The sequence below is a fragment of the Camellia sinensis genome, chromosome 12 (genome assembly GCF_055761805.1).
Source record: "Camellia sinensis isolate YWXY chromosome 12, ASM5576180v1, whole genome shotgun sequence".
Lineage (NCBI taxonomy): Eukaryota > Viridiplantae > Streptophyta > Magnoliopsida > Ericales > Theaceae > Camellia > Camellia sinensis.
The window spans coordinates 34,977,197-34,991,666 of record NC_138972.1 but is presented as its reverse complement, the minus strand read 5'-3'; positions in this window follow the sequence as shown (position 1 = coordinate 34,991,666).

Below are 14,470 nucleotides of genomic sequence, written 5' to 3'. Positions count from 1 at the left end.
TCTATTTTGACTTTGTGGCAGCAGGGCAGTTCCCAAAAGCAGTGGTCGATCGACCACCAGTCCGTACGGTCGACCACTTTTCAAGGCCGGCCGGCCACCAAGTTTTGTACAGGCAGTCGCATTTTTGTGACAGAACAGAGCAGAAGCCGAGGAAAAAATAGAATTATTTTCTAAGTACAAACAAAATAGAATCTAGTAGCAAACAAAGAGGTTTCCGGGAGGATGTTCTCGATTACGTGTGTACGGGTCCTTGCTTCCTGTTCAAGTCCTTTAAAATAGTGCTTTAATAATTAGTGTGCTAGCTGATTTCATTCGAATATGTAATAATTAGTTAATGTAGTTAATTCGTCTATTTGGTATTGTAATATTTAGTTTAATTAGGACATTTCATTTGGACCCTCTTGTGCGAGGGTAAATTTGTAACACTTGTAATATTGTGTATGTCTTCCAACCCTCATTCTTTCTCCCTTTTATTTGCTTGCTTACGATGATTGCATGTACTATCCTATTTTGGTTTCATATTATTACCATGTGTAAATATTCATTTTTTGCATGCATTGGGTTCGGTTCATCATTCCAACATTATTGTTATTTCCTATTTACTTGAATGCGTACGTTATTGTAGACACCCCATTTTTGACCGTCCTCAAGACTTGGACGTCACCGCTTGAACACTCGGTGATCATCCATGTTCGTGTTTGTTTTGAGTTCCCGGAGGTCTTGGCTACGCGCCTTGCCTCAGGATCTCTCGACTTGCTTGTTCTGTGCTTGGTTTTACACTAAGGACTTGTTTGTTTTTGCACCTAAGGGTAGAGAGTAGCTTGCTAGCTACCCCTGATACCCACCGGCCATGGCTTGAGGCCACCGGCCATGTTTTGAGGCTATCGGCCATTGGTGAAATAGTCCATTGGCCGGTCGGCATTTTGTGTGGCCGGCCGACCACCTGTTTGGCCGATGGCCTCCTTTTTTGGCCGGTACCACCTTTTTTCCTTTTTCAGGCATGGTGCATGCCAGTTGTGCTAGCTGGAATGCACAAACCCTGCCCCCGTGCACATCTACGGCTGTTTTGCCCCTTTTGTACCCTTTTGGTCTAGCTTCTTGAGGTAGCTTGGACCTTTGTCTTAGCTTCCTCAAGAAGCTTGGATCCTGCCTCAGCTTCCTCAGGAAGCCTTGGCCCCTTTGCCTTGGCTTCTTGAAGAAGCCTTGATCCTTTTATTTAGCTTCTCTTGGAAGCTTAGCACCTTTGAGGGTCTGTATAAGGAGACAAACCCTCTCCTTGTTTTTGGTTCAGAAAAATCAGATCCAGAACATATATATTCTGATACATACATCTTCTCTCTATATATCTCCCTCTCTCTCTTCATTTGTGTGTGTTTGAGGGCCTAAAAGGGTGATTTGTTCTTACTTTTGCACTAAAACACACACCATTACACCATACTTTGACTTTAGGAGGTGTTGAGGGTTTATTCTTGAGGTTTTGAGCTGGTTTTGATCAGAAGAAGGTGGGTGGACTTGCTGTTCTTGAGGTGTTCTTCAAGGGTAACACTTTTGCTTTAGATTCCCCAATCTTGCACTAGCTTTTGACCTGCTTTGCATACTGATTTGAGCTTCGTGTATAACTGAAAAAAGTCTCGTATTTGCATGCTTAAGATACTTCATTAAGGTCATTTTATTGTTTGGGGTCGATCTCCCCCTCTTAGGCCTTGTTTGGCCCTTTTTTGTACTCTCTTTGTTAAGTTTTGGAACCTCTTGTGTATTGGCCTTCTCACCACTGAAATCCAGTGGATTTTTAATGGTGAAGAAGGGATTTTGAGGTCGTGCATAGGGGAGGGGCACCCCTCTCCTTTGGTCTCTCTTTTGTTTGCATTTTTGGCCCATAAGGGTAGCATGTATGATTAGTTGTTCTTGGCTTCATTCTAGAGGTTTTTGGGTGTTATTAGGTCATATAATGCCTCTGTTTTTGGTCGGATTAAAGGTCCCTTGCATGCATAATATACTTGCTTTGTATTCCCCCGTTATGCCTAGAAGTGCATCATGCATATAACCTACTATGCTCTCATGTTTTAGCCTAACTTTGTGAAGTTCTTAGCCATGTCTTACCATCCTTAAGGTCTGTTGGGAGCTTATTTGATCATATTTACCATGTTTGGTATAGCCCCTTTGTATTTTGGCTTGTGAGCCTTGAGGGTGTGAGTCATGAGCATGTTTTAGTTGGGTTGTTTCAATGATTTGGAGTCATTTCACATACCATTTCAGTCCCTAATCCATGTTCTTATGCATGTATCCATCACCCTTTTCATGCCTTGAAGAGGTGTCCTTTTGTGCCTTGAAATGAGCATTGTGCATGCTTATGTATTTAAGTTTTTGGGGCTGCCATATCAGTGGGTTTTGGGGCATATTTTGATGCATGAAAACTCTGTTTTGGGTTGCTTAGTTCATGCCATGTTTGCTTGGGGTAGGTGTTGAGCAATGCTCTCTTTTGTGGCCTTGAATACCTTCTATTTTGCATCCATTCCCTAGCATGTCTTGGTGTCATCTTTTGTATGCTTTTCAGAGTTTAACATGAGTGTTTAATGTCCAAGCATATTGCCTTTAAGTATGCTTAGATTTGTCTCCTTCCATGCTTAGATGATAGGCCTTGGTGTGTGCATGCTTGCATACATAAGTTGTGCCATTTTTGACCCTTTTGGCCACTGTTTTAGGGTGTGGCTAAGGCCTCCCATTTCAGTCTAAGTCTATTCTTGTACATAGTTGTATGTTTGACTTGTTGCCTCTCGTTGCATGCTTGCATTGTACCATGTTTGCATCACATGTTAAATTGCATTATATTGCCTCTTGTATGATTAGCACATTGCATGCTTGCGTAATAGATTGCATTGCATTTGGCATGTTTTGCATCTTAGCCTCATGTTGCATTCTTGAGCCATGTTTGTATACATGCAATGCATTGCATTGCTTGGTTTGGGGTGTCAAACCAAGCATGAGGATTGAGAGTGTTCGTACTCCAAGTGACGTAACACGTCTCAATCCTCGGTCGCTGACGCCCTTGATCTCAATATGATAGGGTGTTGGCATTCATCTCTTTTGTTGCATGCATTTTACATTGAATGGCAAACTTGGCCTCTTAGGCCATCATGCATCAAAATGCATAATTGATGGCCCAAGGGCCGAGGGTCATGCTCCCTTGAGTCCATTGCATGATGGGGAGTGTGGCCATGCTCACATTTGCTTGAAAATTTCATGCCATACACTGCTTGCCCTCTGCTGCTGTCAACTGCAGGAAGAAATAGCCGGCCGGCTACTTGGAGTGCCGACCGACCAAATACAATTAGCCGGTGGCTCAACTAATGGTCGATGACCATTCAATTCGGCCGGTGGTGTTCCCACTTGGTCGGTGATGCTCCCCAGTGTTCAGAGAAGCATCCTTGGGACTTGTGCCAATTTTCAGAGGAGCAGGGTAGTGTAAACAGAGGCAACAGTGCTATGGCAGCAAGTTTCTGAGCGGGGCGAGTCAAGCATGCATCATTCACGCATTTCGAGGCTGAGCTGCGACTGTCTCTTTAGCTTCACATTTAAATTATTTTTGTGATTAATTTGTTAATTAATTAAGAGGGTCTGTAATAATTAATTAGCTAGGATAGTTGATTCATTATTCGGACTGTATTATTCTTTTAGACCCTCCGAGCGAGGGCAATTGTGTAATAAGTGTGTGTGAGTGTGTGTATGTCTTCCAACCCCACTTCTTTCTTCCTTTTTATTTACCAGCTTTCGATGGTTAGTATTAGGACATATTTAAATTAGCATACCTTATGTTATGTATGCGTGCATTCATACATTTGTCTTGCATGCATCGGGCTCGGCGCATCATACTAACTCTATTTGTGTTTCAATCCCAAATTGAATACGTGTTAGTTGTAGCATTTCGCATGTCATTTTAGAATAGCCGAGCCTATTGTATTTGTATTCCTGCATGTGTTGCATTAGGCATTTCTGTATAGTTAGGATCATGTATGGATTTCTAACATAGCTTTTGTTTTGGCTTAGAGTACTCGGTAAGCTTTTTACGCTTTAGCATCCTTGCATGCGTGTGAGTGTTGCCATGACAGCATGATTACCATGAGGCTATTGGCTTATGTGATATAACTGCTTGAATGCCTGTGGATGGAGGTTGAATTACCTGAATTGGAATAATGTATTAAAACTTTGAGTTTTAAGCCCACTTGATAGTGGCAAAAACCATCTTTTCTAAAGCCCACTTGAGGGTGGCAAAACCTGCACTTTAGCCTACTTACGAGTAGCAAATCGCTTTCAAAAACAAACATGCAATGTTTTGCTCTAACTCAGGTGATTCAGTCTATACTTGTATGCTGTGCGCATCACATAGTAAATCTAGGCTAATAACTGGAATAAGAACGCATAATGTTTTCAAAACAAGATATCATGGTTAGTAGAGGCTGATCTTCGGATCAGGCGAGAAGGGTGCTCATAGCTGACCTTCCCCAATCGTACCCAAGTTCCCGAGCCGGCATCTCTGGTGATGACGGACATGTGGCCTTAGGCAAACGAGTCAGGGTTTCCTAAATTCTCCCAAAATAAAATATTTAGGTGGCGACTCTGTATCTGGCAAAGCAGTCCATGTTTGGCACTTCTTTCAAAAAAATCTGTTTTCAAAAACGATTTGCCGGATTTGGACTCTTTGGTTCAGATTAAGAACCGTGACAATTTGATAGTCCTGAACTGTAGTGAGCCCAAAACGAACAGAACGGGACTCATCTTCCCGGGGCGTTCGGGGACGTCTACAGTTATTATATGCCTTGAATTGATCCATATGTCATGTTAAGATACTAAATCCGATAGTTACATTTTGTATGTATTGTATTAGTCACTTGCATAGTAGAGCATACATTTTTCTAATTATTTTATTTCCTTTAGCTTGCCTCGGAGTACTAGGTGAGTATTATTCGCTTTAGCATATCGCATGAGTGTTTGTGTTGCCATATCAAGCATGATTACGATGGGGCTAAGTGGATTTGAATGCTAGTGGATGAATGCTATTTTGCTTAAATTGGGATGATTTGATTAACATACATATGAGCTCGCCTTTTTCAAACAGCACATTCAAAACTCTTCTCAAACAAACATGAAATCAAAGCATTCCAAAGTGGGTGAAATAGTCTATACTTGTGTGCTTCACATAGTAAGTTAGCATAATAATCAGAACAAGAGCATATAATGCATATAAAAATCATACCATGATTAGTAGAGACCGATCTTTGATTGACTGTGTGGGGTGCTCAATTCATGACCTTCCCCTCTCATACCTAAGTTCTCAAGCCGAGACACTTTGGTTATGACGGAAAAGTAGCCTTTGGCACGAGTCATGGGTTTCTTAAATTTTTCAAAAATATTTAGGTGGCAACTCTGTGATTTGGCAATGCAGTCCATTTTTGGCATCTTTGATGATAAATGGATTTTCTAAGACTTGCCAGATTTGAACTCTCATTTGTTTAATCTATTTCACATTGCACTTGTGAAACCAAATTCAGAACCACGGGAGTCTGAACTGTAGGGCTATCATATCCGAAGAGATAAAACCCCTCCGAGGAGCATGAAAAGCAAGCTACACTTATCATAAACTAATTCACTTCCCTGCAGCATTGGGAAGGATCGAAGAGGTTTGGGAAGATCAAGTAATGTTGAACCATTGCGGTAAACGACAGTTGAGTTACCAAAGACTTTGTCCAAATGATAAAAGCATCAGAGGACAAAGAAGTTTTGGAAGACGTCAGCAAGAAGGCCGAGGAAAAAGTTGTCGAAGAATTAGTAAAAGTGTGGATCAACGAAAACGATCTAGAGAAATTCTTTTTGCTAGGGTTTTCCTTGTCTAGCAAAGAAAGATTAGAGATCATGGATTTTTTGATTTCTAACATTGAGGTGCTTACTTGGACACCTTACGATATGCCTGGTATAGATCCAAGCTTCATTTATCATCAACTGAATGTCTTCTCCTTAGACACCCCATTTTTTACGGCCCTTACGACTTGGACGTCCTCGCTTGCACACCCGATGATGAATGTATATGCTTGTCAAGTGCTCGAAGTCCTCAGCAAAATGTCATAGCTTTGAGTCTTTCAACCCTTGCATCCCTGTTGCGTCATTTTTGGACCAAACTCATTGTTTTTCAAGTCTGCAGCCTCTAGTGGCCTGTCGGCCACCTCTTTGGGCTGCAGGCCATCACTCTTGGTTGTCGGCCACTGATGTGGCCTACCGGCCACCAGTGTCTTTTGTAGATATTTTGTGACAGCTGTGCTAGTTGTTTCCACAGATGCATGCATCTGCTCCCACGTGTAGAGCTGGATGTTTTTTAGGGGAATTCATGTTTTCAATATATAGAGGGCCTCCCTCTCATGTTTTAGGGTTAAAAAAAATTTGGAGCAAAATTTTTCCTCTCTCTCTACAATTCTCTCTCTCTTTTCCAAATTTCTACACTATGCTTACATATTATTCACCTTTGCCTATACACCCTTAACCAAACCTCTCCATATTTGAGCTGAGGTGTCTTTGAGGCTTGTTATAGCTCTTGAGAGTGTGTTTTCTTGGCTTTGTTGCTTGGAATTGATTTCCTCTTCAAGAGATATAAGGCTTTGCCTCTTTACTTACTTTAACTACTCTTTTTCTTGCAATTTTCCAAGTGTTTTTGGGCTGTAAAAACTATGTATTTTTGGGCTGAAACTTGGGTTTTAAGGCCATTAAAGGGTGGGGGTTGGTTCACCCTTCTTTGCACCATGTTTTAAAGGCATTTTGCCTTGTGTTTCCCATCCCTTTACTATCTGTTTTTGAGCTTTAAAACACAATTTTTTAGAGTTATTTCAGTGGCCAAAATCATGTTTTGAAGTCCAAAATTAGAGGGGTTAGTCTCCTCTCCTTGTGTCTTGCTTACTAGCCTAGCATGTGCTATGTTTTAGCTTATTATTCTAGCATTTTTTGTCTTAATTCCAGCATGTTTTAGGACTGCTTTTAGACTATTTTAGCACTGTTTTTGGTTGTTAGTTGCATTTGAGCTTTGTTTTGCATGCTTATAGTGTAATTGTCCTCATTAGTTTGGTGTTCTAGGCCTTAGACATCATCTTGTTTGAGTTGATTGCATTTATTTATGACTTTTCATACTTGTGATCACTCTTAATCACCTTTGCAACCTCCCTCCACTCATGGCTTTTGTTTTGCTTTGAAAGTGGTTCAAACTACTTGTTTGTTTAAGCATGAGATTAACATGTCATGCTTAATGGTTTAATCCCTTTAGGGGTTCATTACCAACGGTATGATGTCTCTTTCATGCCCAAAACAACTCTTGGTTTGAGCCCTCTTTCCGTTAAAGGACTTAGCTTTACGCTTTAGACTCAATGAATTAAAGGATGGTTGGTAATTTAAAATGATGTAATTAAAATGGGATTAAAAGGATGCAAGATAAGAATTTGGATGTGTTCAATTGAACGTTAATTGAACACGTGGAAGCTTGAGGCATTTCATCCTCATTAGTGATGAAATGGTTCAAGTTTCCAAGGTCACCACTTCCCTTGATCATTTCATGAAAGGGATGAGGTTAGAGTCTTATTTTGTTGCATTTATTGAACTTGCACACTTTGGTTTGTAAGTCATCATGCAATGAAATTTCTTGAATTAGTGGTTTTGTGGACCAAATTTTGTCTCTCCTTTGATTTGTTCATGATAAAGAGGGGTGAATTGTGCAAACAAACCTTTGAGAATACCCTGTGCGTGCTCTATTTATTCTCTGTTGTAACAAGATGAATCCTGCAGCAGTGCCCGGCAGGCCACTTTCCATAGCCGGTAGGCCCTCATTCCTAGCTGGTCAACTATTGATCCAAAATTCAGCACAATGTGTTTTTTGAGTAGAGCAGAGCAGAGCTATTCTGGAGGTGGACAGAAGTGTAAGTGTTCTACTGTACAACAGAGACCTTCTGGAAGCAAAACAGTGGCCTTTTAAGGTGGAAACCGAGCACGTGCATGAACATTCCTCGCGTATCAAGCCTATTTAGCTTAAATACTTAGCTTAGCTATTTGTTGTAATTAATTAGTTATAGCTAGTTAATTTTGTAAAGTGATGTAATTATTTTAATTAGCTAGATTAGTTAATTCATTAGTTCATTTGTTGTATTATTTAGTTAAGTAGTTTAGCTAGTTATTCATTTCGGTTTATAATAGTTAGCTTAATTAGCTTAGCTTTAATTAGCTAGTTAGTTAGTTCATTCGGACTCTCCTTCATGAGAGCACCATGTAATAATGTGTATGTCTTCCAACCTCACGTCTTTCTCCCTTTTATTTACTAGCTTATGATGGTTAGTTTAGGGATATCATGTTTTGTTTGGCATGTTTCATGTATGCATCCATTTGTATTGTATGCACGGAGGCTCGGTTCATCATTCTAACTTGCATTGTTAGTTTAAATACTTATTTGAATACGTGCTTAGATCACATGATATCAAATTGATTCATATGCCATATTAGTAGCCGAGCCTATTAGTTGCATATCGCATGTGTTGCATTAGTCATATTGCATAGTTAGGAATCATGAATTTTTTTCTAACTCATTTCTTGTTTGGATTGGAGTACTAGGTGAGCCTTTACTCGCTTTAGTATATTGCATGTGTGTGATTGTTGCCATGTCTAGCATGCTTGCCATGAGGCTAATTACTTAAGTGCTATAACTACTTGAATGCTTGTGGATGAAGGCTAATTGTTTGAATTGGAATAATTTGAGTAATGTTCATATGTGATCACTTTTTCAAGTGATACACATTCGAAACAATTTTGCAAACTAACATGAACCAAATGTTCCAATTCTTGCAAGTTAGTCTATACTTGTGTGTGCGCGCATCACATAGTAATGCTAGCCTAATAAACCAGAACAAGAACATATAATGTACATAAAATTCATCTTATGATTAATAGAGGGCGATCTTTAATCAGGCGAGCGGGGGTGCTCAATTCATGACCTTTCCCTCTCGTACCTAAGTTCCCGAGTTGAGACAATCTTGGTGATAACGAACTCGTGGCATTTGGCACGAGTCATGGGTTTCCTAAATTTTCCAAAAATAAAATATTTAGGTGGCGACTCTGTATCTGGCAAAGCAGTCCATTTTTGGCAATTTGATTTAAAATCGATTTCTCAAAAAATTTGTCGGATTTGGATTCTTTGGTGATTATCTATTTCACATTGCACTTGTGGAATCAGATTCAGAACCATGGGAGTCTGATACTGTAGGGCATATTTGACTTATGAAAGGGGGTGCGAAAAGTCGAGCTACAGTTTCTGGCGACTCTGCTGGGGACTTAGAGAACTTGACTCAAAATTCATGATATGAAATTTTATCTACACTTATATGTTTCTTTGCATTGCATTTGCATTGGTGCGTTTAAGTCACTGTGTTTGCCATCTACTATATCTGGACAGTTTGCCGGAGGCTTGCTTGAAAAACTTACCAAAAGGCTGATCGGTCATGGGCTCTACTATAATGGGAACACAACCCTTGGATCCTCACTACCGCTATACCATTTGATCCTCCTTTCACTTCTCGATGTTAGGTGTGAGAGGTATATTAGGTAGTCTTGCTAAGGTACCCTCTTTTGACCATTCGGGCTAGTTGAATATCGAAAAGCCATAGAGATTGTTCCAAACTAGGACAAGATGCTCATCCGAATATAGGATTACATGAAACCGTTTTGTTTGAATAGTGAACTCTAGTTCCTGACGAAACTAGGACAGGAAAACCCTTCTCTCTCATAGGGGTGTTTTGGATCTCACTTAATTGGTATGTGCTTTACAGTGAAACTGTACAGGAATATGCGTATCAGTTGCAAGTTTTGTATCAGTATTGGGGGCAGAATTCAGTGTTGAGTGTAGTCGTACAGCTTTGATTACATCTGTGTGTTGTTAACATCAGTAGCTAAGGTGCTGCGCGGTTTCTGATTACTGCTTTCTTTTTGCTTTATTTCTTTTTGTTAGGTAGTTTAACACCATAGCGTCGGAAAGTTTGGATATCCCCCAAGTGCTTTGTACCCGAGTCAGAAGGCTTTGCAAAGCTGGAGATCTTGTTAGGGGACAACCTGTGTTTACTTCACTCCCACCAGTTGCTAGACAGAGGAGAGTCAGGCCGAGTTCACTGGTCTAGTTTCTACAGCAGTCACCCCTCACTTCACCTGTATCTAGTTAGGCTCAGGGACAATCTTCTACATCTAGTCCAGCACGAGATCATTCGCCAATCCCGATGGCACAGTATCCCCCAGTCAATATGGAGGAATTGATACATCATCTTCAACAAATAGTTGAAACCCTGTAACAAGACGTTGCTCGTCAGGCCGAGGTCACATCCTATCAGGCTGAGGTAATAAATAGGCTGCAACAACAATAACCACAATCGATAACGGCTTCTGTACCTCATGCACCTCCTATGGGCATCCCGACACCCGGAGCCACTGCTCATACTGCTAATGTCCAAGAGAATCAAGGCAATCTAGTAGAGTCGATCCCACCACAAGCCTCCAAAGCACCTACGTATCAAACCGAGGCTTCATTTGAATTTGAGGTTGACCCAATTGTGCTTAAGGTCAACAAGCTGGAGAAACTATTCAAGAGAGCACAAGGTGTCAACTCTATTCCCGACATAGAAGACGGGTATATCGACTTTGTAGTGACATTTCCAGATCGGTTCAAAATTCCAAACATCGATAGATTCGACGGCTCCGGAGATCCTATGGTTCATCTTCGGCTGTTTTCAGACATTCTGCGACCAATGGGTCTGACCAGATTGCAGAAACTATCTCTCTTTAGCCGGACCCTGTCTGGTATAGCAGCTATATAGTATGTGAAGTTGGAGGATTCGGTTAAGCAGAGTTGAGAGGAAATGGCCGAGGCCTTTATTGCTCAGTACTCGTTTAACACACAAATCGAGGTCATAACTCGTGATCTTAAGGCAATGCGCCAGGAGCCGAAAGAAGGCTTTTCAGAATTTGTGACAAGGTGGAGGGCCAAAGCTTCAATGATGACCACAAGGCCTTCCGAGAAAGATCAGATAAGGATGGTAGTTTGTAATCTGCACGGGAAGTTGTTGCAGAAAATGATCATCCTACCTTTGTTCACATTCACCGAGCTTCATGAGATGGGGGTTCAAATTGAAGACACCATGAAACAGGGGTTGATTACTGATGAGAAAGAGCAGACAAAAAGGCATTTTATGCATAGTTCCAATGCTACCACCGGTGGTAGTACGGCTGCACGGCCGTCGGATGTGAGCGTTGTTACCACCACAACCAAGACTGCCAATCCCTTTGCCAATACAACTACACAAACTCCGAACAACCCTACCTGACCCCAGAGGACATTTACCCAACTCTATATGCCCTTATCTCAAGCCATGAAGGTGTTGATTAAAAAAGGGCATCTCAAACCATTAGAACTTCGCCCTCTACCTGATTCTCTCCCACCGAAACATAACCCAGCAAAGTACTGCGCATTTCACCAGCAGCACGATCATGATATTGACCAATGCTTTAGACTGCGTTCTGAGATTCAAGACCTCATTGACAACAAGGTGATCACACCGCCCCAGAAAGAAAATGTAACTACAAACCCTCTCCCAGCCCACAATCAAGTTCTCCGACCTCGGAATCTAAACCCAATCCATACACTGGCCATCCCCTACGACCCCATCGTATATATTACTCCTTCCCACCTACCAAGACCGACGATGTTTAGTCCTGAAAGCATAGACTTGTGCATGATGGACGCATCTGTACTTTAACCTAAGCCTGTGGTGGTGACAGTTGCAGTAGAAGGAAAGCTGGTCTTGGAGGGAAGTATGAGTCCGTTGCAGGAAGGGGAGTATGATCCAAGCTGCTACATTATGCCAACTGGGCAGGTCAAGCCAGAATTGGTGTTGCCAACTGTAGTGGAGGTTAATGTGGTTAGGGATGATGGCCCGAGCCAAGGTTTGGATGATTTGGCGGAACTTGAGGAGGATCTAGACAACCTGCAGTTCTTTGACGAACAAGATCAAGGAGAGGTGCATACTGACTGGTTTGATTTGAATGGATCAACCGACAACTCCGGATGGCTAAGTGATGAACCAGATAGGGAGGAAGGAACTGAAACAAAACCAGATGAAAAGAAAGCAGGAATTGCTATGGTGGCCGGTATGGCCGATGAAAAGGGGAAACTGCTGGAGATCATCGGCGTGAAAAATTCAGCTTAGTAACTAAGCCCTGTGAGTACTATGGACACAGAACAGGAAGCTGCACTGAAGTAGTTTGCACAAGAGAGGGTTGAAGACAAACAGAAAGTTGTAATGGCCCAATATCCTACGGGGGATGCCTGTAATGTGAAAATGATCCAAACGGAGCCAGACAACTGTTTGTTTGTTGCCGAAGGTGTATGGTGGAAGGATGATGATCTACATCTGGCTCACACCTATGAAGACTAGGGTGAGTGCCTTCCAGACAACACGTGGTACGTTGAGGAGATTGATCACACGACAAGAAGTGGGCGGTATTTCAAGCCACCGCACTTAGATCAAGCTGAGGCATCTTTGAAGGATAGAGAGGTTGAGAAACAGAAAGAAAAGCAACTGGAGGAAGAGGCAGTTGAAGCAGCTGAAGAAAATCCAAGCCGACATCTCAATTTTGGATCTTTTCATGGCCTCCCGGGTATATTGACAGGCTGTACTGTCAGCAATGGACAAAGCTAAATTGTCCATTGACACTACCCCTGAACAGCTTGTGGGATTGGTCTTCCTAGGTGGCGTAAGGCCAACCCTAATGTTTTTTGACAAAGAACTGCCGCCGGAAGGCTCAGCACGCAACAAACCTTGTGCATATTTGTTGAGTGCAAGAAAAAATGGGTGCCGGTGGTGTTGGTCGATACCTGGTCAACTATCAATGTTTGTCATTCTCGCACAGCTTATGCCATCGGCCTTAAACCAGCAGACTTTGTGCCCACATCCCAAGTGATTCGGGTAGATGATAATACCATGAGGGAGGTTATGGACACGGTACAAATCAGAGTCCAGGTAGGCCGAGCTCAGCAAGATGTCAAGTTCCATGTCCTGGATGTCCCGACCACCTTCAACTTACTGCTAGGGAGGCCCTGGCTGCATCACGTGAAAGCAGTCTTCTCTACCCTCCACCAAATGTTAAAGTACCCCCACGGGAAGGGAGTGGTGACTGTTTTCGGGAATTCATCCATTCACCCACCACCAGAGGTAACTACACCAGTGCTGGAAATCACTCATGGCGAAGAGGATGTATTCTTCTCGGGGTTCACTCTGGCTGAGGCCTGGGCAGTGCAGACCATTTTGGCCGCTGATGAAGGCATGTATGTCAGCGCCCAATCTATCTATTTCATGAACAAGCTGCAACATGTGCTAGGAATGGGACTTGGAAGAAGTGGCCGGAAAGGTATCGCTGTATTAATAGACGTACTGCATAATCCACATGCTTTTAGTTTGGGTTATGTACCTACCAAAGAGGACTGGATCAGGAAAAGGAAAGAAATGACAGGCAGAGCCAGAGCCAAGCAGGTCGAGAAATACCATGAGCTCGTTAACAGGCCAATTCGAGGAACGTTGAATGGTCGCTTTGTTTGGGAGGGAGAAGATTTCTCCTTTTGCAGTTTTCTCGAGCCTTGGATGAATTTTACGAAGCAGCGTGTCCCCAGATTTGAAATCTTCTTTGACTTGCAACTATAAGACAGTGATGCCGAGGAAAAGGCTGAACTGAGTGCTAAAGCTGAACAGAGCATGGAAAGTGACTCAGACAACAGCGAGCTTGGAGGAGGGACAGGACTGGCATGTCTCCTTATAGATCTTACAGCTGACCAAGAGAACTTGAGGCATAACCTGACCATCTCCATAATCTGGGACCAACCGAGTGTGAACCCATCTAGCAGCATTTTGGATGCATCGAAGGCACCATCTCTTGTCTGGCAGCTGGAGAAAGGCTACCTATCTAGTTCTGAGTCAGGTGATGAGCTAGAATCTAATTCCATTGAGTCTGTGGAGTCAGAATTAGATTCTGGTTCTTCCGAGTCTGAGTCCAGTATTCCTGGGGGTGATAACTCAGATGCCAAGGTCTTGTCCAAGTCCTTTTTTTCTTTTGTTTCTGAGTCGGTTGTAACCGAAGAAGAGCTAGATCTTATGAATGAAAACACTGCTGATTCTGAGTATTTCTCTGTGCCGCTTGTTTATTGCATTGACTAAGATTTTCAAAATTTTAATGAAAACGATGAGGAAGGAACTCCTCTGACTTTGAAAAACTTGATTAATTGAGAGGATGAGAGGTTTGCTAAACCCCTTGCTGATGAAATCATTGCTATTAATGTGGGTATTGAGAAGGATTCGCATCTGGTCCAAATCGGGTCCTCGTTGTCTTCGGAGGAGCGCAAGCGCTTAGTCCTTTTATT